The 27,029-nt window shown below is 44.6% G+C and overlaps 1 protein-coding gene and 1 long non-coding RNA gene across 4 annotated transcripts in view; one reads left to right on the forward strand and one right to left on the reverse strand.

Annotated features, from left to right (window-relative positions):
* The window catches only part of LOC144784921 (vomeronasal type-2 receptor 26-like), a 1,049,209-nt gene that overhangs the window by 10,920 nt on the left and 1,011,260 nt on the right, over nt 1-27,029 (forward strand). The window lies entirely within an intron of this gene.
* Nucleotides 9,461-27,029, reverse strand: part of LOC144784922 (uncharacterized) — a 119,217-nt gene continuing 101,648 nt past the window's right edge. For both annotated transcript variants that reach the window (XR_013601717.1, XR_013601716.1), the window contains one exon: nt 9,461-9,747. This is a non-coding gene — a long non-coding RNA (uncharacterized LOC144784922). The remainder of the gene's footprint in view (nt 9,748-27,029) is intronic.

A 27,029-nucleotide genomic window follows, 5' to 3' on the forward strand; every position in this document is an offset into this window, starting at 1 on the left:
CCCCCTTTTGTACCGCTTTGGCCGCCATAAGAGTGGCAGGGTATGCTCAGACGTGAGTCCCTTGCTCACTTTGCCACTGAATTCAAGCAAGCCGGCCTGAAGAAGGCTGGAATGCCAGAAACCGGTCCTCGGAAGCTTGTTTCCGGTCCAGGGAAGGCATGGCTTGGCATTTCGGGCTGGACTGTTCCCATGAGGCACAGGGTCAGACTGATTTGCATATAGCCATGTCTGAACTGGGGTGGCAGAGTGGGCTAAAGAACGGTGATGGATCAAACCCAGATCTTTTGACTGGGTGTGAGTGTTTGATTGGTTCAGATGCTCCGTCCATCACCACCCCCTTTTGTACCACTGTACAGTATTGTGCACACTCATGGCACCGATTTCAGTTTCCGCAGCACAGGACAGCGCCTTGCATAGTCAGAGCAGAAATCTCCATTTCTACAGCACACTACAGCACCATGCATGCTCAGGGCACAGATAACCAATTTGCAGGTGCATAGCTTTGAGGGAACGGAGGGTGATTGGGTTATGACACTGCCTCAAATAAATTAATTATTGGCGTGGTGGTTGGGCCTAGGGGGCTCTGAGTGGGTCTGCAGTGATTTTGAAAATGTTTATTGTCATGCTTGTTTCACTAAAAGGTTACATTTTTCCTTTGTTACTGTTCTGCCCTTCCGATGTGCCTTCCAATGCCCCTCTTCAATGAGATGGATAGTCTGCCAGTCCTGCTTATTTGAGGAACAGAGTTCCATCATACAGTCCTCAACAAACTGATTTTCCCCACAGATGACGATGGACTCGCAGTATGAGATATGGAGCTCTATAACTCTGCAGGGCAACTCAAATGGGCAGCTCACTGGCGGGATAGATGCTGTGATGAAACAGTGGAGGGATCACCATTTGTACCCACTTGATACACCATTGCGGCCCTGTTACTCACACGGCAAGCTCAGCACAGCGTGGGGACGGAGGGTCTCTTGTTATATACTGTCTAGTTTGCATGGATCTGGGATCTACAATGCACTGAGAAAAAGATTGTCCCCTAACAGCCCTACTTCATCTCCCTCATACAGGAGGCTGGACTAGATTAGATGATTGGTTGCAAAGGGGCATGATGATTATGGAGCACTGGTTTCGAACAAGGAATTGCAGAGCGTCCCCTTTACTAATGGACATGTTTTTTTTTTATATAGCGTGAACTTTACCTGAACTTTACCTGAACCGAATCGGGTATCAGAGCGTTTTACATAGCACCAGTTACGTTACATGAGGACACACATTCATTTTTGTTAGGCACGGGGAGATTAAGTGATTTGCCCAGAATCACAGGATGTTTGGCGTTGTTACCGAGACTCGTACCCAGATCCCCAGGTCCGAGGTCGAGCGCCTTTACTTTTACTTTTACGCCCGACATTACTTTTTTCTCTATGTGCAGTGGTGGCCACTATTTGTTGGCCATGGGGTTGGGGATGGACTTGAACCCCCCAAGCACAATTGCCCCAAAACTTTTTTCACCACATCTGGCTGGGTATGAGCTGTTATGCTCTTTTATTGGTCCCGACTCTCCCAAACCAAGGGTTGCCATGTTCATCTTCAAGACCAATGAGCCATGGACATGGGCAGACAAGGACTGGTCTAATGTTCTGGGTAACACTCATCACACGTCCTGCATTGCATTACTTTAAACTGATTCAATGTTGCTATCACCAGAGGGTGTACTTAACTCCAACGTGCATCAACAGGATTTTTCCAGGGGCCCAAGCAGTTTGCCCTAGAAGCCAGCTCGGTAGTGAAGACTTTTATTGTATGTGCGGCACTGCTTGACCCTCGCACCTTATTGGGAAGCAGTGCTATGCCTCATCAATGTTACCACAAGCCAGAATCTCAATGGGACCAAGACCGTCTCTTTACTGAGAATGCTCCCCACACCCCATTCCAATATCATCACCTTAAAGTTAGCGAACTTAGCGCATGTCCTGGTTTGCTGACACATATCCATGTTCTGTGAATCCTCTAACAGTCCCTCCATACAGGGGTGGAGACAAGAATTGCCCAAATGGTCTCAATGTGAGAGAATTTTAATGAAGGTGGAAGAACAGAAAGTTTGCTGTTATACAGACCACACGCAGGCTTGGCATATCAATCAATCAATCAATCAATCACTGCATTTGTAAAGCGCGCTACATACCCGCGAGGGTCTCAAGGCGCTAGGGAGGGGGGGGGCTACTGGTCGAAGAGCCAGGTCTTGAGGAATCTTCTGAAGGCCAGCAGGTCCTGGGACTGTCGTAGGATGGTGGGGAGAGTGTACCAGGTCTTGGCGGCGAGGTAGGGGAAGGATCTGCCGCCGCTGTGGTTTTTCGGATGCGGGGGACTGTGGCGAGGGCAAGGTTGGCTGAGCGGAGGCTTCAGGTGGGGGTGTGGAAGCTGAGTCGGTTGTTGAGGTTGGTGGGTCCGGTGTTGTGCAGTGCTTTGTGTGCGTGGATCAGGAGCTTGAAGGTGATCCTTTTGTTGACAGTGCAGGCCTCTCAGGTGGAGTGTGATGTGGCTGCGGCGGGGGCCGTCGAGGATGAGTCGGGCCAAGGCGTTCTGGATGCGTTGGAGTCATCTCAGGAGCTTGTTTGTAGTTCCTGAGTAGAGGGCGTTCCCGTAGTCGAGTCTGTTGGTGATGAGGGCCTGGGTAACGTTTTTTCTCGTGTCGAGGGGGATCCATTTGAAGATCCTGCGGAGCATACGGAGGGTGTTGAAGCAGGATGCGGAGACGGCGTTGACTTGCCTGGTCATGGAGAGCGTGGAGTCGAGGATGACCCCCAGGTTGTGTGCGTGGTCCGTAGGTTCCGGGGCTGTGCCTAGTGACGTGGGCCACCAAGAGTCGTCCCAGGCTGATGGGGTGGGTGCGAGAATGAGGACCTCCGTCTTGTCTGAGTTCAGCTTCAGTCTGCTGTCCTTCATCCAGTCGGCTACAGCCTTCATTCCTCTGTGGAGGTTAGCTTTGGCGGTGTGGGGATCTTCGGTGAGGGATATGATCAGCTGGGTGTCGTCGGCATAGGAGATGATGTTGAGGTTGTGTTGTCGTGCGACGTGGGCAAGGGGGGCCATGTAGATATTGAACAGTGTCGGGCTGAGGGAGGATCCCTGTGGGACGCCGCAGATGATCTCGGTGGTTTTGGAGAGGAAGGGTGGGAGGCGGACGCTCTGGGTTCTGCCGGAGAGGAAGGATGTGGTCCAGGAAGGATGTGGTCCAGGCCAGGGCCTTCTCTTGGATACCGGCATCATGGAGGCGTGCTAATAGGGTGCGGTGGCAGACCGTGTCAAAGGCTGCTGATAAGTCCAGGAGGATGAGGGAGGCTGTTTCTCCTTTGTCCATCAGGGTCCGGATGTCGTCAGTGGCGGTGATGAGGGCGGTCTCGGTGCTGTGGTTGCTGCACAAACCAGATTGGGAAGGGTCCAGGATGTTGTTAACTTCGAGGTAGTGGGTCAGCTGATTGTTGACAATCTTCTCGGTCACTTTTGCCGGGAAAGGGAGCAGGGAGATGGGCCGGAAGTTCTTGAGGTCCTTGGGGTCTGGCTTGGGCTTCTTCAGAAGGGCGTTGATCTCGGCGTGCTTCCAGCTTTCTGGGAAGGTTGCTGTCTCGAAGGAACAGTTGATTGTTTTCCGGAGGTGGGGCGCGATGGTTGCGCTGGCTTTGTTGAAGACATGGTGAGGGCAGGGGTCCGATGGGGATCCGGAGTGGATGGAGTTCATGGTTTTGATGGTGTCTTCGTCGCTGACGCTGGACCAGACGGTCAGGCAACTGGTGCGAGTGGTAGTCGCAGGGGTGGTGGGTGCGGGGGGTCGGAGTTGAAGCTATCGTGAATGTCGGTGATCTTGCGGTGGAAGAAGGTGGCCAGGGAGTCGCACAGGTCTTGAGATGGCGGGATGTCATTGGTGTTGGAGCTTGGGTTGGAGAGTTCTTTCACGATGCTGAAGAGCTCTTTGGTGTTGTGTGCGTTGTTGTCTAGGCGGTCCTTGAAGGCGGTCTTCTTGGCAGTCCGAATGAGTTGGTGGTGTCTGCGGGTGGTGCTCTTGAGGGCTGTGTGGTTTGTCTGGTGTTCGGTCGTGGAGCCATTTCTTCTCCAGCTTCCGACAGGTGTGCTTGGAGATCCGGAGGTCCTCGGTGAACCAGGCGGCTTTCTTGTTGGTGTGGTTGGTTGTAGAGGTCTTGAGAGGGGCGAAGGTGTTGGCGCAGTCGTTGATCCACTGTGTGAGGTTGGTCGCGGCGGTGTCTGGGTCGGTGGGTGGTCTCAGGGCGAGGGTGGTAGTCAGTTGGTCCTCGTTGACCTTGCCCCAGTAGCGGCGTGGTAGCTGTTGGGTGCGGTGGTGTGTGGTGGGTTTTCTGAAGGTATAGTGGACGCATCTGTGGTCGGTCCAGTGTGGTTCGGTGGTGTGGTTGAAGGAGACGTGGGGGCTTGCGGAGAAGATGGGGTCGAGCGTGTGTCCAGCGGCGTGAGTAGGTGTTGTTACGAGCTGTTTGAGTCCGAGGTTGTCGATCAGAGTGGTGGAGTTGGTGTCGTTGTTGTTCTCGAGGTGGAAGTTCAGGTCCCCGAGGAGGATGTAGTCCGTGGAAGCGAGGGCGCGGGTGCTGATGAGGTCGGCGATGGTGTCACTAAACTGTGGGCGGGGTCCGGGAGGTCTGTAGATGAGAGTTCCTCTGAGGGTGGTGTTGGGGTCGGTGTGGATCTGGAAGTGCATGTGCTCGGCGGTGGTGAGGGTGTCATCGGTGTTTGTTGAGATTTTGATGGAGTCTTTGTGGATGATGGCGATTCCTCCTCCCACTCCGTTGGTGCGGTCTCTGCGGGAGAGCGGAGCGGGTGTTGAGGAGGATGCAGCGGAGGTGGTTGGGTTCTCAGGCTGGTGGTGTGGAGGGTTGGATGCTGGTGAATCTGCAGTTCCGGCAGGTGAAAGGCCCCAGGGTGCGTTTCGGGGTGGCCCGGTTGCAGGGGTGGTCTCGTCTGGTGTTGGGTGCGTGGAGGGTGTTTGCGTCATATTACAGTCTGGCTTTGCGGGGGATGCGGTGTCACTCTTGCTCCATGGTTCAAGGGTACCAGTGTTGTCGGCAGTATTCTTTTTGTGCAGGAAAGGGTACAGAAAGAACCTAAGAGGTATTTTTCTCTTTCAATGTGTGCTGCAGAATGAGGAAATAACTTTTAGAAATAAAGACATTTCTCCTAGTTATGCCTCACCTCGGAAGGCGTGAAGTATTTGGCTTTTTCCCCAGGTTTCATGGTTTTTCAAATCTACGGCAGCATTAAAATCCATCGGTGTGGCGTAGGAAAACAAACCATAACGCCTATGCAACGTTTCCCGAGCGCAGAGTAAAGAAACGCAGCAATTTGTGTTATCTTGCCTTACTACATATCTATGAGGTTATTCAAAGTCACCAAAAGTTACACTCCAGTGGCACGGGGGCTCATAAATAATCCCTTGGTTCTGAATATTTCCCATTTGCTTTTTGGTTTATTTGTTCTTAATTCCCCCCTGCTTCCCCCAGGTTAGTGCCTATTATACTCTAGGACTCATATTCGTAGCTTGCCTGTGTGGGTTAGCACTATGATTAAATTTTCTTGAATGTGAGCTGACCTTTTATCCTATCTTAAGTCACTCCTTTATGTACACCATTTTGCTATCAGTTATCTCAGCTGGTCTTACTGAACTAAGACTATGTGGTGCAAGATATTGCCCTTGAATGTGATTGCACTCCATATAATAAAATGTTAATAAAATATGTCTTTGAAAATATGGTGCAGTTCTACAATGCAGTGCAGTAACTTTGCTTTCACCGCCCCACCCTCAAGGCAGGACACAACCTCGAACTCGACCTTGTCTTCGCAGGAGGCAACTATGTCCACTTCAGCTAAACCACGCAACTCATCTGGACAGACCAATACTGCTTTCACTTCCACATTGAAAATCCCACCACACCCAAAGCCTCACCCCACCCCAGCAAAGGAACTGGAGCAAGGTCACTGAGGAGCACCTCAGCACCCCCCCACCTTGACCGACACCAACTCCGGAGCCAATGAACTTCACAGATGGATCACCAACTGCGCAGACGTGCTGGCCCCTTGACAACCCCAACAGACAGCAACCTAGGAAGCCCCCTGGTTCACCACTGAATTCCAAGAATCCAGTCACACCTGCAGATGTCTCAAGAAGAATTGGAGAAACAGCAAACCTTTGAAAGACCTCTTCATATACAAGAACGCCATGACAGAATACCACCAACTCATAAGATCCACCAAAAGAACCTTAATCCGAAACAAAATCCACACCAACACCTGCAACTCCAAGGATCTCTTCAAAATCACCCAGGAACTCATTACCCACCCAGCGACACCATGGAAGTCACACCCTCCCAGAACCTCTGCAACAAACTCGGCTCTTACATGGAACTGGAAAAGATCCCTGTACGACAACCTCGACATACATACACAGGACACCAAACCCACTCTACCCCCCCAGCAATGAAATTCAGCCCACTATCTCCTCCTGGACCCCAGTCTCCACCGAAGACACTGCATTGACCATGAAAGGGATCCACTCAGGAGCCGCCACTGACCCCTGCCCTCTGCACATCTTCCACCGAGCTGCCTCCCCATTGCACCGGAGCTATGATGCACCATAAATGCCTCCTTTGAAGCCGGCCCTTCCGCCCTTGCGCAAAGAGGACAGAAATTTGCATCAAATCTCCACACATTCGGGGGCGGAACAGAAGTTGTCCGCCCGCCTGCCTCCCGCCCGCCTCTCGCTTCCTCCCCGCCTCCTGCCCGCCTTATTAAATTATATTTAAAAGCCTGAAATGTAACTTGAATAAAACTTACCTTATTGCTGCCGCAACCTTCCCCATCGCGGCTTCATCTTGGAAACTGCGCATGCGCGGGAGCCTGCGGGTATGCGAGTAGGAGGCGGGCGGTGGGCGCGTGTCACGTAATGGAAATATGGCGGAGAGGCTCAGAGATTGGTTCAATCTCCGTGCCTCTCCGCGATAGTCCCTTACGCTTCTTCCGCCCACCCCTACTGGAAACACTCAGAAGTCAAGCCCCTCCTCACTCAAGAAGCCCTCAGCAGATCCTACCGACCTCAAGAACTACCGATCCATCTCTCTCCTTCCCTTCGCAGCCATAGTCACTAAAAAGATTAGCAACGTCCACCTAATGAAATTCATCGAAGCAAATTCCATCCTCGACCCCTCCCAATCCAGATTCCGCAGCAACCACAGCACCGAGACCGCGCTATTCGCCGCTACAGACGACATCCGCACACTCCACGACCAAGGACACCCTGCAGTTCTGATCCTGCTTGACATCTCTGCAGCCTTCAACATGACCAGACTCCATGACACCGGCATACATGGGACTGCCCTTGACTGTCTCCGCTCCTTCCTCGCTGGTAGAACACAAAGAATTAGACTTCCCCCCTTTCTCTCCGAACCGACACAGATCAGCTGCGGGGCACACCAAGAATCATCGCTCAGCCAAGTGCTCTTCTACATCTACATGGCCCTTCTCACCGCTATCATCAGACAGAATGTACTCAGCATAGTATTCTACGCCAAAGACACCCAGCTCATCCTCTCCCTCACTATGGACCCCCTTACCACCTGACTCAGCTTCCAGGAATGAATGAAGGACGTCGCAACCTGAATGAGCAGCAGCTGCCTGACTCTCAACTCGGAGAAGACAGAAGTCCTCGTCCTCGTACCCTCCCCCTCTTTATGGGACAACACCTGATGGCCCACCGCCCTTGGCAGCTCTCCCACGGACCACGCCCAGAGCCTAGAAATCATACTCGACTCCTCCTTCTACATGACCCGACAGATCAATGACGTCACCTCCACCTTCTTTAAAACATCTCATCCTTCGCAAGACCTTCAAATGGATCCCCCCCAATTTAAAAATAGCCATCACCCACACACTCATAACCAGCAGATTGGACTACATAAACGCCCTCTTTGCCAGGATCAACAATTCTCTGCTCCGCAAGCTCCAGACCATACAGAACACAGCAGTCAGACTCGTCCTTAGCATCCCTCTACACAAACACATCACCCACAAGACCTCTACTGACTCCCAGTCGAGAAGAAAGTTACTTTTAATATAGTCACCCACGCATACAAATACCCCCACAACACCGGACCCCAATGCCTCAACGAAAGAATCACCTTCCACGTACCCAAGAGAAATCTCCGATCCATCGGCCTTGCCCTTGCCAAAACCCCACACAACCGCAGAGCCAGCACAGGTGGATGAGCCTTCTCCTACATCACAGCAAAGGTCTGGAACGTGCTCCCGATGACAATCAGACGCGTACCCACTCTGCACATCTTCAGGAACACCCTCAAGACCAGGCTCTTTGACTGACCGGAGCTGCCCATCCCCCCCCCCTCCCCAGTGCCTTGACACCCTCAAGGGTGAGTAGCACGCTTCACAATTCCCTGAATGATTTCTGCACTGTACTGCATTGCATCATTTAATTTTTAAATATGCTCCTTAGTCCCCAGTTTATCAAGAAGTAGCAAACAAGCTCCCAAAATGTTTTTTTTATTTAGTTTATTTTTATTTTTTGAGGAATCAAAACAATAAATCATGAGATACGCCAGTATGTCATGTAGTCTACAACATAGTATAATGTGAACAATATATCAAAATACACAATAAAGATAATTAAAAACAAACTAAATGAATAAGTCACATACAAAATCAATATACATCGTAATATTATAATAGAAAAGAAGACATATAGAAGTAAAATAAAAGTGAAGGAAAAAGTAGTAAAAAGGTTATCAGGTGCATGTTAAGACAACATTCTAATATAGTAAGTGAGAACAAAATGTCTTATTTAAATCTGAGCGAAATATAACATGAATAATAACACATAACATAGATGAAATTAATCTAAAAAGGAAGTAAACCTTGGGAAGACATAGTAGCATTAACAATGGCACTATGAGAAAATTAATTGTTAGCTGGTCACCACAGTTTATCTCATCTAAATGCTAACTGTAAAGAGTCAGAATAAATCTGTGCAGTCTTTGATTGTGACATGCTAAATTCCATCAACAGTTAACAGAAATATTTTCTTTGGATTTTCAGTTTGAGGTAATGACCTGTAAAGCAATTGCTATTAAGATGTCTCCAAGTTTCCATAGCAATTTGTTTTAAAACAAAATAGAGATTACCCCTCCCAAAAACAATGTCTCTAATGAAAAGGGTGAGGAAACATTGGTAGTCCATAAATGAGTTACAAATTCTGAAAAACAGGGCATAGAAAAACATAAACAAGTATGAACCAGCATGTGCAACACAACCCCAAGAAGTATCTTGTTGAATGAGTTTAGTTTTAAATAGAAAAACTGGAGTGTCAATAATTCATTACAGAAGGAAAACAGAGTTTAGTGTTAAAATAGTTGAGAGAGCCATATAATACACTTTGGCCCAGATTTTATTTCAGCTGGAAACTGGACAAGTACAATGCAACTCCAATTCACACAAGGCTTTATTAAGAAACAGGTATGTCCATATGGAATGGTCAGAGCAATATGTATATGACAGCAGTTTTTGAGAGAACATTTCTAGAAATTGGGCTATTCTGCACATGAGGAGCGTCAAGGCTAGAAGAGGTGAGTAACCCTGTTGCAATGTGAAGGAGACCTTTAAGTTCATTATATTGTGTAAACATATTATTTGAGAGATTGTATGTGCTGGATAGTTCTGAAAAAAAACACAATAGAGTTATCCTTTAATAATTGCTGAAATTGTAAAAATACGCTTATACGCCCACTTTTTCCACAATATTGTTTTACTATTTTTCTTATTCAACTTATTATACAATTTAAGACTGCTGGAAAACTTATCAAATGTTGATAAATTCAAAACCAATAGGTAACAAGACTGTGACAGCAGAGAGCAAGCAAAACCTGGGCAGATCAGAAATAAGAATCATATTTCTGTGAGAAAAATGGAAAACCAAAGCCCACTCTAGATAGAATTATAATTTGCCAACGTTGCAGACAGGATCCACTAAATTAACTTGAATTTGCTTAATTTCAAATACCCTGTGATAAGTGGAAAAAGCCGGACAATTAACAATTCCAGACATCTCAGGATTTCTTAATTAATCTAGGGAAATTCTAGGCTTCTTACAACTCCAATAAACTTAGATACTGTGCTATTTAAGGTAGCAAAAAATATTTTAAAAAATGTACCCGCATCATCATAGGAAAAAAGTTTACAATTGTGAGAACCATCATCTTGATTATGTTAGTGCGACCCCACCAAGATAAATATAAAGGAGACCATTTTTGAGTAAGGTGACAGACTTTACTATTTCTTCTATATTCATTTTAAGAACATTAATAATAGAATTCCAATACCATACTCCCAAGCATTCGATCGTAGTCATATTTGAGGATCAACTTGCTGCAGCAAATGGCTCTTTCATTCAATGTTTATTACGAGGTATAACGTCCGATTTATCGCCATTAAGTTTATAACTTCAGAGTTTTAGCTCTGTGTAGGAAGTTGGTATTGATAATTCTAGTTTTGACACAAACAAAAGAATATCATCTGTATGAGCAGAACATTTACCTTTAAAGTCAGAAAAACTCTCAAACTGTTTCATCTGAAAGAGAAATCTTTCTAATGCCAGAATATATAGTAAAGGAGACAGAGGACATCTCACTATCCCTATTAAGAGGAAAATAAGGGAATTGGATGTGATTTACTAATAATAATAACTTGAAAGAAGAAGGCAGCAAAGAAATAAGCTCTGAATATATGGGAACAAAACCATGCCACTCCAATGCTTCCATTAGAAACTGCCTGCTATCTCTGTCAAACGCTTCCATTGCATTGAGAATAAGCACAGCAATAGGGAGGTCAATTTTAGAAGCTTTGTTAATATTATTTTTTTAAAGTACAAGAATTATTGCCTATGTTTCTAAAACCAGGTCAATTAAGTCTGGTAAAAAGTTAACTAGTCTAACAGCCAGCGCTTTGGCAAATATTTTATAATTAGTATTAATTAGATGAATAGATCTGTAGTTCTTGCACAAAGAGAAATCCAGTCTTTTTTAGGTGTCATAAAAATCTTTACCCCAGAAAAATAACGTACAGATCCATAAACAAAAGTTATTAATCAGCTTAAATAGCATAGGAAAACGAATTTATGAAACTTTCAAATAGAATTCTATTGTGAATCCATCTGGAACCGGTGCTTTCCCTGTTAATAATAATAATTAGCCAATAAAGAACCAGCTCGATTCTTCCCACCATTATACCTAGCATTAGTTTTAAGAAGAACCCCACAAGCTTTTTCAGTAGTGTGTTTGTTAAATTGTATTGTTGCCGCCATCAGCACATCCAGATCAGATTTATTATGTTTTAAAGGATAGTATTTCTGTTATGACTGCTTAATGTTGTAAAGAATAAATGCATTTTGTTTTTCTTCATTTTATTTTTTAAAGGAACCATAAATAATATTAAAACCTCTGGAGACTGTTTAAACGCATCCCAGAAAAAGTAGACCCCTGCATTATTATTATTATCAAAATATTCTTTGACATGGTTTTTGTAGGCGGTAATGAGTCTTATCTGAAAGCAGAGAAATGTTAAACCGCTTTTGAGATTTCCTATTATTGCTCTGCAGATATCTAGGTCAGTCTAAAAAGGGACTGGGAAGAAATATGAATTGAGCCAGTTTCCAAATTAACCAAATGTTGAACCATACGTGCAATTTAAAAATAGTAAATTCTAGCTTGAGAATTATGAGTGGTTGAGTAAAGAGAGACCTGGGTTAAACAATCACCAGAAGTCAGATAGGGAGCTATGTGAAATTGTATTTTTAGATGATTTATAAGCACTATTAGGAACAAATCTAGCTGAGGAATGCCTATCAAAAAGGGGTCCATTAATTAATTACAATCTTGAACTAGTAGAAAATGAGAACCAGAATGTTCATTTATTTAGTGTGAAATTAGTTTTCAAAAAGTGGATCCGGATGAGTAGGGCCATATATAATTATTATTGAAAGGATTTTATCCTCTATTTTGAGTTGATCCAAAATCCACCATCCCTAAGAATAATTTTCTTGTGAAATAAAATTAAAAGGTAAATTCCTTTGATAAATTATGCAAACACCATTCTTATTAGAGACAGAGGAGGAGAAAAATACTTCACCAAGCCTTTGTTTCTTAAGGTTAACAGCCTAAATATCAGAAAGATTTATTTCTTGCAATACAACTAGCTGACCATTGGGTCTAGCCAAATATGACAAGCCTATTTGTTTCTTAATAGGGTTTTTAAAACTCTTTACATTTCACATAGCAATTCTAAGATTCATTACAAATAATATGATTGAAAAGCACTTGACTTAACAAATGCATATTATGTAAAATTCCTAGCAAAAAAAGGAGGAGGAAAACAAATAGGAGGGAGTAATACGAAAGAAAGAAAATAAGAAGTGGGGAACAATACCCAACAGACTAACAAAGGCATGTATGAGACAAAGAGGGAAAGAAAATTCACTATACGTGATCGAAAGAATATGGATATGAATTGAAACGCCCCGAAGGATGTGAGAGTTATAGAACACCTAAATTCAGGGTGACTCCAACGGATAGAAAAGGAAAGAAAAAATATATATTCCAGAGTGATGAATTAAAAAGTAAAAAAAGAGGAAGATCATGAAAAACATGCAACATTCAGCTCAATATTAAACATTAGAAACATAGAAAAACATCATAATGATAATTTTTACAAAAGTCTCCTAAGTTACCCATAATGACATAAGGATGGTCAAAAATTAAAAGCCGAACAACAAGAGGAAATGGAAACAGAACAAGGAACCATTCAACAATCCAGTCTGAAATATAAAAAAAAAACAATGAGACAGATTATGAATAGCCATGGGATCACCTAAAACCATGAAATAATTCATATATTAGATGTAATTAAACCGTTCTTACACAGATAAAAGAACAACAAAATCATGAAGTAACACAAAAACTCAATTCCATATCTTCAGATCTGCGGTGTCTGGTAAAATCTCTGAGATCAACAAATATAAAAGTCTTATCTTTGTATGTGAATTTGAAAAAGCAGGGAGGCACTAAACCATATCTAGCATTCATGGATTTGAGTTGTGGGTGAAATGAAAGAGGTTGTTTCCTTCTAAGTGCTATAGCAGTGGAGACATCTTGAGAAAACAAGTACAATTCTCAATTTATTTTAGCTGCTGATACAACATCCATCAATTCTGTGAAATAATGGAAGAGAATGATTATGCTTCTAGGCCTTGTGCTAGATAAAGAAGCGATCATAGGGCCCAAGTGATGAGCCCTTTGGATGCTGAATGGATCATGATCTCCCAGATCAACAATTGAGGGAATAGCCATTTGTAAAATTAGGATCATGTTGAATACTTCTAATCCCTCTGGTATACGCAGGGACTCAGGAATTATGTGGAAGGAGAAGGCCAAGTTATGTGGCAGGATTCGCTAAATAATACAGCAATAAAAGGCAAATTATGCGGCGTAATATGCCACATTTTCTGATAGTTTTACTTATTTTATAATCTTTACACTTGTTACACTTACACTATCTTGGCATAGGTTGCACCTCAGTTTAACATCCAAACATAGCAATAAGCAACAGCAAGGTGACAAGTAAACCTTTGCAAAGACCCTTCCACGGCGCTGTTATACATCGCTGTGATTTTAATTACTTTTGAACCGTTTGAGCTAAACACAAAACATTTCTTTGTTAAAATCTGCAAATTATGCAGTAGATGATGGCTCATGTGGCAAATGCGGCAGATCCATAATCATGCACATAAAAATGCCACAGCCGCATAATCGCATAATTCCAGTGCCCAAGGGTATATCATACAGACTAAGAATATTTATCCTGTTTTCCAAGTCATCTGATGTTTTTAAGTTGCTCAATTTCCTTATGGAAAACATTTGGCATGGACTCTTCAACATTACTCATTTCCTGGTCATGGCCGATAGTCTTGTATCATTCAAATACAATTTTGCTCAGTTCTTTGAAGAGTTGCATTGGTTTTAGCAACAAAATGGTTCAACGCTTTAATCTGTTGCATGAGATCTTTCAACATCAAGGAGGAATGTGTTTTGGGGGAGAGTCCACATCCTTTTTGGACCTTTTAAAAGAGGAAGAGGTGTTAGGCTTTTTTAAAAACTTCCTCTGAAACTTGAGGAGAAGCAGAGCATTCTTGTGAAAATTCACCTCCCTCTTCCATGCTGGCCCCAAGAGATATGTTATCAAGATCCTTCTCATGCTTTTTAGTCATGATAAGGGACGGATACGTGAAGGAAAAATACATAGGTTAATGCCAGTCCTCCCCCTTTGCAATCTTCCCATACAGGGACTGGGAAGATAGCATGAGCCAAACTCATCAAGTAATAACAAGTTATTAGCAATGCCAAAAATATTCAAGGCAGGTGCTTTCAGCCTGGACTTGATAAACAGTGCCAGAGACAGGATCGATGTAATGAATTAGCTGTCACGAGCAACATATAGGACCATAAAGAACTTCACAATCTAGAAATGAAACTGCTGAAAAGTAGTCATAGATATTCCTCAAACTGTTGCCAGCTAGGTGAAGGAACCAATAACACCACAATCTAACAGAGCAAATAAAATGGAGCCTAAAAGAAGGTGCGTGTGTAGCCAAGCACTGGAGTGAAACAAAACCATTGTGGGAATCACATTGAAAATAGGCAGAGCAGTATTTATTCAGTTATAAATAAGGGGAAAAAAGCCCTGGGCCTTTAGCCTACAAAGAAAAATGACGAGCAAAATAAGCAAGCTGCAAGAATTTTTTTCCCATACATCAAATAGTCTTATCCATCATATGCTGCATATATAAATGCTCTTGCACCTTTCGGAACTGCTTCAGTATTACATGTTAATAAAAACCTCCTCCGGAATCTGGAAAAGAGCTGTATTTTAATTTCAAAAAAGCTTTCAAACACTTTGCGAACTTAGCAGATGCATTGACTTAAAAGACTAAGCAGTATTATATTAAGTTATTATTATACCTGACCTCCTATACTGCAAAATTAAATCTGTGCTAAAGAAGCCTTTTACAGCAACAGAGAAAAAGTACCTTGTGAAAAGCTTGCAAATCACCTCAGCGCTTCTTCCAAATCATGACAGGAATGACACACTCACAATCATTAGCTTCTCTACAGATGTATTTGACATTTCTGTAGGTTGGATAAACTTGCTTACCCTTCAACTGCTTTTTACCTCTGATGGACCTTCATATTCGATTAAATCCACATTCATGGACTACATCCTTGCAGTCTCTGAGTAGAGGCAGTGCAGCCAGCTCAAATGCAAAACCGATAAAAAAGGGATTATTCTGTTTGGATCCCATGGCTAAAACTGGTGAGAAGACATCTGTCCCTCTGCACTAGTGTCCCCTCCCTCACTTTCCCATGCAATTTCAGATGTCTATGGTAGTGGGCGAATGCTGCGCACTATTAGGAAATATCTGTTCTTTTTATGCCTGCATTGCAGGAAAACAATTATCTATGCTTTGAATACATCACGCCTGGATTACGCTAATGCCCTCTACCTCGGTGTCTCTGAACCCTTGTTAGGTCACCATTAGGTGGTTGAGAAGGCTGCTGCAAAGATTCTCCTGCGTTTGCCTAGCCGCACTACCATCTCTCCTGTTCTTAACTCTTTACTCTAGCTGCCTGTCAGGAAGAGGATCTTATTCAAGTCACTTTAAAGCTAGCCCAGGATACCTTATTAGGAGATTTGTGCCCTACATTCCTTCCAGAGTGCTACATTCACATTAGCTCCTCTGTTGACTGCTCCCTGCATTAAGTGCATGATGAAAGGTGGCTGAGCTTTCTTGTTACTTGCAAAAACAATGTGGACGAACCTACTCAAAGAGAATTCAATACTCACTGGTATTATGTAAAGTGCCAAAAAACAATTAGTTTTTTTAAAAGACCCCTCACACACCAACCTCGTTGGTGTCATGCTTCATCACTGGGGTCCCAACCGGGTGGCCGAATGCCCCCGGTTGTACTATGATGCCTGATTACAAAGGAGCTGGCGTGGTGCATTTTATGTGAAGTGGTGTAGTGAAAGTTAAAAGTATCTCTGGGAATCCTTGCCCATTGTGTTTATTAATGGCGGCCCAGGATAAAGTTAAAATATGTGGTGCAACTACTGGAGAAGTAGTTTTCAACAACGAAATCTTCATGTTTCAGCCCTAGATGATAATATGAATGGGCTTTCATCAGGACCGGGTGAAAAGTGCGTGAATGACAAAAATAATGCTAAGTGAAAGGTGCAATGAACAACACACATGCTAAGGTGTGTTGACAGTGCTCAGTGGAGTTTGTATACTTACGAACCCACTGTAAAAACCTGTGGAGATAAAAAGGACAGGACAAAACACAAAGACAAACATGCAACATGAAATGCAACCTTCTGTGTAATATTCTGCATTGTTATAGCATTATATTTAGTGCCTAAGTGCTAGTCTCAGGTAAGTAGGCACAAACAGTGAGTATAGCCGTAGTCTGTGCGCCGTGTGAGAAATATAGTGAATACGCTCAGTGCACATATATCTCCCAAGGGGTGGTGGCTAGGGCGCAGCATGCTAGTATAGTGTGTCTAAGTATAGTGAACTGACATCGGCATGCTGCTAAAATGTATAGAGTACCCCATGGTGGGGAGGCACTATGGTGCCTGGTAGGCTGGTTGTCGAATGAGTGTGTTGGGCAGGAATATCAGTGTTCGGGAGGGGTACCGTCTATGGACACACTCTGCAAATGACAAGAAGGTGATAAAGTACCATCAGTGCAAAGTCATGTAAGATATCGCAGAGTAGAAAGGGAGGGAGAGCTCCCGCAGGAAAGAGGAGGATTAAAAGCCTTACTTCATCAAGACGCGTCACCCGCTACCACCTATTCGGCTCACGTGATCCTGGCTGCTGGTGTTCTGGTGGTGGTGCCCGGTATGTGAGGGCTGTTACCGTGGCGTCCGTGTGCGTAAGTGTGAAGTCAGCAGCATTGGAAGCGAGACCTGGTGTGCATGGTAGCAGGGGGCATGTGTGAGCGCCATGTTGGAAGTGTTGGGGTCCTGCATGTAACAGCTCTGTCTATCAGGCATCATGAGGTGCATATGAGGGTTAGAGCTGAACGGCTCAAGTGTGAGCGCCATGTTGGGTGTGGAGACACCACAATTTTATGAGTGTCCGGTTAGTTATATGCCATTTGAGAAATGCACCTTGAGAGTTGCTTAAAAGAGGGCACCTAGAAAACGTGCAGGGAGTGAACGCCAAAACTTAGAAGGGGAGCGGATAACATAAGAGCTGACCCCATAGACATTGCGCAATGAAACTATAGACTTAAAGGAACAAGATGCCGACCATGCATGAGTAAGCGTCTGTATGAAAATGTGCCCACAAGAAACAAGATGGTGACCGCGCATAGGTGAGCGCCTGTTTAAATATGTGCCCCCTAGAAGTGCATGAAGATGCACGATTAACACAAAGCCACTGACTAAAGAGTGGTGGGGAGGCAAGCGGCTCAATCATTTTGACCACATAGTTAGTGCCATGAGAAAAAGTGTAGTCTGAATGTAGCAAGGTCTCGAGCACCATGATCTGGGCGGAAGGGGAGGGGGAGATATGCAGGGGTCCACAGCAGGGGGGCAGATTGCCAGTATAATGTTGTTAGAAGACTCTGAATATGCAGTGTGTAAGGATGAAGCGTCACTCAACTGATTTGCTTAAGGAGTCCCATGGGATGTTATCGTTCAAGCCCAGGGCTCGACAAATCTGAAAAATTGTACTAGTCCTGCAGGTCTAGTACCTTGAAAAATTTCCTCGACCTAACAGTAACCTACTTGACCTCCGTCTCTGGAAGCGGAGCAAATGTGACAAGATAACAAGATTTAAAGGCATCTTTATTGCTCATTTTCTTTGTGAGCAATTAAAAGGCCTTTAAATATTGTCATTTTGTCACATTTGCTCCGTTTTCAAAGACTGAGGACAAAAGTTAGTATATTTTCCTACTCGCCCTTTTGCCAGAAAGGGCAGGTAGGACCTAAAAATAGCTCGAACTCATAAAATTTACCTCGCAAATGCGAGCGGTCGAGTGGATTTGTCGAGCCCTGAAGCCTGTCAGATGGCTAGATAGTCAATCAGTCAAAATAGCTTTATTTCGATAATGCATAAAAGCTGTACATTCCAGAATAAAATGTATACAAATAAGACAAAATAAATTTCCACAAATAGAGAATGTACCATTAAACTTGCAGATGGCTAGATAGGCAATAGATCCAATGTTGTTCCTTTTCTAGCAGGCTACCCTGAATATTGTGGATCTTAGGGTCAAGTGTTTCAATCACAACCGAACCCATATCATTGGTGGTGTGTCCTGCCTCAAGGAAGTGATTGGTTAGTCGTGTGGTGTTTTTATTACACTGAATAGTGCTGCGGTGTTCGCATATGCGAGATCTCACCTTCTGGCTTGTCATGCCAATGTATGTGAGGCCACATGGGCAAACAATGCGGTAGATGGCATTAGCAGTGTTACAATTGGTGTGCTGTCTGATTTGTCAAGTCTTGCCGGGTCCTAGTTGTAAGCCTTTTGTGGTTTCAGTGATGTGACAGACACTGCAATTCCCGTATGGGAAGTGGCCTACAATGCTGGGGAGACCCCATGCATTCTTGACTGTGTTGGGAAGTATCAAAGGTAGCGCAGGGGGGGTGGATACCAGAGTGTCTTTTATGGATCTGGCCCTTCTGTATGAGAGTAAGGGTTTTCCCATTGAGATTGCCAGTGTGCAGTATCTTCCAGTTTCTTTTGATGATATGGAAAACCTTATTTGCTACAGAATTGTAGGTAACAACGCAAGTGAGGGCAATGGGCATTTCTGTGGATAGCTTGGCTTCTAGCAGTCCTTCCCGGTTCTGAATTTGTGCCTGTTTACTGGCCTCGTCATTCAGACTTTTGGGTAGCCTCAGTGTTGCAATCTGGTACTCAAGGCTTTGGCCTGTTCTTTGAAATCTTGGATGTCGCTGTAATTTTTTGGTCGATAGTTTGGCTACCTTTGTTCGATGTTGCACCTCAAGGGAATTCCGCAGAATCCTCAACTAGCCACCTTAGTGGCTCTGTTGTCGAGATTTTGCATTCCTTTTTTCACCCGCACTAACTAAGCAGCAAAACCAGCAAACACCGCTCCTGAAAACCAGGACAACTCTGAACCCATGCCATATGAGCCAGGTAAAATTAATCTTGCTATATGGTTCCTATGAATTAAGTTGTGTTGTGTCTCTGGACAACATAGACTTCAACATATGGGGACTCAGTTCACTCATACCATAAGAGAATGTTCGCCTGGTTCCTAGCTAGCTCACTGTGTCCCATCTGAACCCCTAACCTTAACAGGGTAGCAGATGGTATCAGCAACCTCGAACATGTCCACTCTTTATGATAAGTCATAAGCACTTGAATAGTCCCGGCCAAATATAGGAACCCCGGAGCATATCTTCTTATGTGGATATTATTCACCATTATTCACTACTGCCTGCATAGACACTTAAGAGATAGAGAGAAAATAATGCAGCCTAAATGCATAGGCTACACTGGCTGCATCTCCATCTTTAAGTGAAAAAAGGTAGCCAGTATACTCCGAATGCAGTGGAGCGGGATAGGAGTGGGTAGGCATTGGAACAGATATAAAATTCTAGGGAGGATCGACATCTTAACAGCATTAAGGCGTCCCAGCCATGAAATCATCAGTGGCTTCCACTTCCGAAGGTCCTCTAACACCGCTTTGCGACACTCCGTCCAGTTCGCCGAGGACCAGGAGTCTAGGTGGGGGGCGAGAGTAAGGCCCAGATACCTGATATGACTTTCCGCCCATTGATAGGGCACAGCCTCCTTCAGGAGGGGAATATCCGCCGCAGGCACGGTGAGGTTGAGCGCCCAAGATTTAGTGTGGTTTATTTTAAGGCCCGACGCTTGTTCAAATAGGCAAAGCACTTCGTGGACCGCTGGGAGGGATTCACGGGGGTGTGTAAGGGTGAGGATCAGGTCATCCGCGAATAGCGCCACCTTGTTGTCCCTCCCCCCATGGGCAATTCCATGTATTCTAGGGTCTCGTCTTATCAGTGCCGCAAGGGGTTCTACTGCGAGGGCGAACAGGAGCGGCGAGAGTGGACACCCCTGCCTCGTGCCTCTGTGTATCGTCAGCGGTGGCGTTAATTGACCATTCACCCTGATTCTGGCCTGTGGTCCTAGATACGGGGCCATGATACTCGCTATCATTTTGGGGTCTAGACCCATTTTCTGGAGGACCTGCCCTAGGAAGGCCCAGTCCATCCGGTCGAAGGCCTTCTCCGCATCGAGCGAGAGAAGGCAGGCCGGAATGTCCCAGTGCCGCACCTTGCCCACCAAGTGTGCCAGTCTGCGTACATTATCCCCCTGCCGGTCCCGGATGAACCCCACCTGGTCAGGGTTCACCAGTCCCGGCATGCAAGGGTCAAATTGTTTGGCCAGTATCTTGGTATAGATCTTCAGGTCGGTGTTTAGGAGAGCGATGGGGTGGTAGGAGGGACAGAGCGCAGGATCCTTCCCCGGCTTCGGTATCAACGCGATCTCTGCCATTCCCATATCAGGGGACGGACCAGATGAGTCCGAGAAAGAGTGAAACAGCCTCAGCAAATGAGGGCGAAGCTGAGCCTGGAAGATTCGGTAGAAGGTCAGTGGGAAGCCATCTGGCCCCGGGGTTTTCCCGGTGGGAAGATCTTTAAGGGCCGCTGAGACCTCGTCCTCCAGGATGGGCTCTTCCAGCTCCCTCGCGCATGCCGGTGACAACGGAGTCCCCTTGTATTCAGCGAGGACAGCCGCTCGCGCCTCCACCGACGTGGAGTCGTTCGCGTACAGGGATGTGTAGTAAGCTACAAAGGCATTCTGTTTGGCTCTTTCAGTGACGGCACTAGTGCCATCCTGGCGTCGTATAGTAGCAATATGGGTTCTGGCCGCTCTCGCCCTCAGTCGTCCCGCCAGAAGACGTCCCACCTTGTCTCCCCCTTCGTAGTATTTTTGTTTGAGCGCCAGTAGGGAGTGCTCCGCCTTGTTGGTGCGCAGAAGGCGAAGTTGTCCCCTAAGGTTTGCCAACTTCCGTCTGGACGCCAGGGAAGGTCGGTCCTTGTCCAGCGCCTCCGCCCGCTTGATCTCGCCCGATAGGTCAGCCTCCAGCTTATAGGCCGTCCTGCTTCTCGCTATCGCCAGGGAGGTAATGTGTCCCCGTATGGTGGCCTTAAAGGCATGAAAGAACAAAAGATATCAGGAGGTCAATCAATATAAAGTGCATAAACTGTCTCAAAATGGAGTGTTTCATTAGGGAGCAGTCACGAAGTCCATATGGAAATGATACAACGTGACCATCAATTGATTCCCATCAGATACCCATCCTGTGCCGCCCTACATCATTTGGGATCCTTCAACCGAAGGTTTGTGAGATATAACCACAATCAGACTGGGTGATCTGCCACCCAATCAAACGGAGAGGATCTATAATTGAGGGAGTACTGTAAACTGCATCAGGCAGGTAAATGACTAGCAGTGCAAAAGAAAATAAATAAAATGATAGTGCATAGAACGTGAGTGATATAAAATGGGTTATGAAAGTGGAAAAATGTAATTTAATGGTATCCTATCCATACCCAATGCTAAAAAACAGTGCAAGGTAGTGTTATACAAATAACTACCCAGATGGTAAAGAGGTCAACATGTTTCTGCGGTAACGTGGAGTCTCGAGATCTCCGCCTGCTTCATCAGGACCTATATTATTGCTACTGCTTCAGTGTTTAAGAATTAGAAAATATGAAAAAGATGTCACCTGAAATTCGCCAGTTCAGAAGATCCCGATCATCACAGTGGCAAAACAGGGCAAAAAAATAATAAAATACAATGAAACACATTAACATTTGAGACAGTTTGCAAACCACATAGTTTATGTGTGAAATTATGAGTAGCCAATAATTGTATTGGTCAGTGGGTCTCAATTAGTAGACCTATTACATTAAGTGCCATTTTTATAGCAATAATGTTTAAAGAGATGGTATTTTAAGAAACCAAATTACTTCACTCACCCAAATTATGGGGAATTCATACCCCACCTCACCTGGCTACAGCGCAGGTATAGACGGAGCACCGCTCTGGGGAGAGGAAGGGAAAGAGGAAACAGATCGAGGAAAGATATAATAACTGTTATAAGTGCATCAATTTCATTTAAAGAAAGCCGATCGTACTTTCAGGTGTAATGTGTTTAATCTCATTATCCATTAGCTAAAAAAGTAGCCTATTCATCACTCCTGAAACATCGTCTTTAATCTCATTATCCACTAACTAGACACAATGCCTGGTCATCGCAAAATGGGCGCTCTGGAAGTGACTGATCATCGCGTTAACATAACAAGTACACGATTTCTCCGATGTAACTAGCATTGTGTTGTAGGTTATACCGATCATGTCGGGAAAACCGCCAGCAGAATCAGAGCAGATTTTAATCATACACAGTCTAAAACGGAGTGAAATGCGCATTTCACGTGTTCTAAGTTTAACAACAAGTTGTCAAGACCCCCGTCATTAAAACTGCTAAGAAAACTGCAGATAAGATTTTGGTGGAAATCCAGATCTTAGAGGGCCAGATTAAAGCCACAATTTCCTCAACCAAAGTGTTTTCTAAACAACAAGAAGACGGTAACAAAACAGCGAAAGAGTTTAAAGACTCCATTTTGTTCACGAAACTCGAAAAGTTTAAGAAAGACCTAGCGAAATTCGCCATGGACAAAGTGTATCCCTATACTAGTGAGGACTATGTACCCCCAACCAACATAACAACTGGACAAAAGGGAGCATCAAATTACGGTAGCTCCAGTTCAGACGGGTTATCAAGTGACTCTGATAGTTCAATCTCTGGCGGTACACCTTTCCAACAAAGGGGGAGGGGCAGCAACAGGAAAGGCTGGAAAGGTTATGCTTCTCAGCCTCAATATCCTCCTTGGTGGCAACCCATGCCTTGGGGGCCACCTCCATTTGCTCAAATACCTAACCCATATGGCCCTCCACCACAATTATTTGGAAACTACAACCAACAGCCTTTTTTAGGATCAGGCAGAAGAGGCCGACAAAGAACATCTCGTCAAGGACAAGTCCGGTGGAATCTTCAACCTCAGACCATGGACCTGAGGAGCGGGAAAAAGATCCCGCAGGAACAAGCAGGGACCTCAGCCCCAGTCTAGTAATCAATCTGAGTACTCAACCCATCACTGAGACTCAAGAACTGACACTGAATAAAGGTTTGGGCTTTGTCTCTACCAGTGTGAATGACCCGTTTCAAGCACAGATTGAAATGGGGAAGTTCTACAGGAAAATCAGACTCCATTACATGTTTTTAAACAAACCAAAAGGAGCTGATCAGACCAAATATGAAAATACAGATCTCAAGAAACCGTCAACTTTCAATCCCACTACAATAGGCCTACCACCGAAAGTGTTGACCTTCGAGGAGGCAGTGGACCATGATTTGCAAGAACTGTTCAAAAACAGACGGAAAGTCTTTTTTAACTTATCACGGCAGGAACAAGATGCGGTTAAGTCTTTGGCCGACAATCCCTTGATTGTTATCAAACCCGCCGACAAGGGGGGCGCGATTGTTATACTAGACACTGAAACATACCGCGACGAGTGCTTACGACAACTCAACGACACAAGGTCATACCGCAAACTCTCTGTAGATCCTACTGAGAGATTAACAAAGGCAATTGGCCATGTTGTCGAAGAGGCGTTGAGTGAGGGGTGGATTACACCTAAGGAAGGACAATTTCTCTGCACACCTAATCCAACTGTACCTTATTTCTATCAGTTACCCAAAATCCATAAAATCCCACGCCCTCCACCGGGGCGTCCGATAATATCGGGGATAGGTTCACTTTTGGAACCCCTCTCGACTTTTGTCGATGTGTTCCTTCAACCTATGGTACGAGAAATGCCTACCTTCCTTAAGGACACGAAGGATGTGCTGAGGTTATTGCCTAATATTGACTTCAATATACAAACTGATTTGTTGGTGTCATTTGACGTTGAAAGTTTGCACACGTCTATCCCTCAAACTGAGACATTGGAAGTTATAGAGAAATTGCTATCAGCTAGAGATCTTAATTCCATAACACCTGTCAGTGTGATCATGACCCTAGCTACGATAGCTATGACTGAGAACTTTTTCCGGTTTGAGGAAAATCTCTACTTACAGATTAGCGGGACCAGCATGGGCAGCGTTTTTGCCCCAAGTCTCGCTAATCTGTATGTGCACCACTTCGAGCAGGAGCATGTGTTCGCAGACACCAATCCCCATCTTGGGTGTCTGCGGACTTGGAAGCGCTACATCGACGATATTTTTGTCGTGTGGTGTGGGAGTGTAACACAGTTAAAGGAGTTCCACGAATGGATCAACAAAAGGAATCGTTTCTTGAAATTTACTATGGAATTCAATTCAGAGAGTTTGGCATTTTTGGATCTACTAATTCACGGAACATCCAACGGTTTGACTTCAGAACTCTACCGCAAACCTATGGCACGCAATTCGTTGCTCAATTATAATAGTTGCCACCCTAAGTCACTACGGGACAATCTACCCTATGGGCAATTTTTGCGTATACAGAGGAACTGCTCTGACCGCGTATCTTTCCAAACACATGCTCGATGTCTATCTAGAGATCTGGCACTTAAAGAATATCCAACAAACCTAATCCAGCTGTCCCAAAAAAGAGCTGCAAACAATAATCGTGCCAGTTTGCTCGAAATCTTACCTCCGAAACCCAAGACTGAACGCATGACATGCGTGAGTACTTTTGGTACATTTTCAAATCAAATTACTAAGATTGTGAAGAGACACTGGGGTATTCTCAATACTGGACAAGATACTTTACCTCTTCCACTTTTCGCATATAAGAGAGCACAAAACTTGAAGGACAGACTAGTCCACACAAGACCTAAAAGTGAGATACCGAGAGCCGTGGGCACCCTGTGGGACATGCCCGCAGATACAGGACACCACCCCTGTGGACAATGTGCGGCCTGTCCCCAGACATCAAAAACAACAACAATTGACATTGGGTTGGAACGAGCTTGGGAACAACGCAAGTTCACCAACTGCAATAGCGCGAATCTAATCTATTTGATTAAGTGTCCGTGCAATAAGATGTATGTCGGTATGACAACTCGCAAAGTTAAGCTGCGAATATCTGAGCACAAAAGTTCTATAAGGTGTAACAAACTGGCCACCAGACTCACGAGTCATTTTTTACTGGCACAACATCTTCCTACAGATATAAGGTGGACAGTTCTGGAACAACCAACAATTCCAGTACATATTGTCGACACAAGCATGTTCCTATTTAAACGAGAACAAAGGTGGGTGTACAAATTGCAAACCCACAAGTCAGGATTGAATGATGACATTCCGTGGATGTCATTGTAAACATTTACGCCCCATACACTATCCACAAGACTGCAATTTGGGTATATTACTGGCAAATAAGTAAATTCTGATATTGCCTGCAGTAAAGCGTATGGATAAGAATAATCATTCAGACACCACCATGCGTTCCCAAGATAACAGCGCTTATACATAATGAAATTCTTCTCTAAAAGAAGGATCTCAATACCATGGTGTTTTAGTGAGAACATTGAAATCATGTTAGACATCGTATTCACAGAGAGGTTGAATTATCACTTACTACGATGGTCTAGTTTCTTGCTTTAACTTTTCCCAACATTCGGAAATTTAATACAGACACGTGTACAGGTTTTTTAATCACCATTATTCGAGTCTCGGCATCCAGACATTTAATTCATAGACATCACATGACACCTGTTAGACTAAGACTAATATAGTGATTTCACACTTTACCGAGTCGACGGTGTTCGATACTGGAAATAAACTACAATTCCCTATTGGCCGGATAAGCGCCACATAGGTAAACGCCATGACGCACTTTTTGTGCGACTTCAGCACGCCTAAAGACAAACAAACAGCCTACTTCCTGTTCGATACTGGGAATAAACTACAATCCCCTGCTGGCCCGATAAGCTCCACGTAGGTAAACGTCATGACGCACTTCTTGTGCGACCTCAGCACGCCTAAAGGATAACAAATAGCCTGCTTCCTGTCCGGACAGGTACCTCCCTCCACGACAGCCTAGACGGATGTCCGGAGTACCGACGGACAGGTAAGCAGGATGGCGGGGGTCTTGACAACTTGTTGTTAAACTTAGAACGCGTGAAATGCGCATTTCACTCCGTTTTAGACTCTGTATGATTAAAATCTGCTCTGATTCTGCTGGCGGTTTTCCCGACATGATCGGTATAACCTACAACACAATGCTAGTTACATCGGAGAAATTGTGTACTTGTTATGTTAACGCGATGATCAGTCACTTCCAGAGCGCCCATTTTGCGATGACCAGGCATTGTGTCTAGTTAGTGGATAATGAGATTCCAGACGATGTTTCAGGAGTGATGAATAGGCTACTTTTTTAGCTAATGGATAATGAGATTAAACACATTACACCTGAAAGTACGATCGGCTTTCTTTAAATGAAATTGATGCACTTATAACAGTTATTATATCTTTCCTCGATCTGTTTCCTCTTTCCCTTCCTCTCCCCAGAGCGGTGCTCCGTCTATACCTGCGCTGTAGCCAGGTGAGGTGGGGTATGAATTCCCCATAATTTGGGTGAGTGAAGTAATTTGGTTTCTTAAAATACCATCTCTTTAAACATTATTGCTATAAAAATGGCACTTAATCTAATAGGTCTACTAATTGAGACCCACTGACCAATAAAATTATTGGCTACTCATAATTTCACACATAAACTATGTGGTTTGCAAACTGTCTCAAATGTTAATGTGTTTCATTGTATTTTA

This window comes from Lissotriton helveticus, chromosome 10 (genome assembly GCF_964261635.1).
Source record: "Lissotriton helveticus chromosome 10, aLisHel1.1, whole genome shotgun sequence".
Classification (NCBI taxonomy): domain Eukaryota; kingdom Metazoa; phylum Chordata; class Amphibia; order Caudata; family Salamandridae; genus Lissotriton; species Lissotriton helveticus.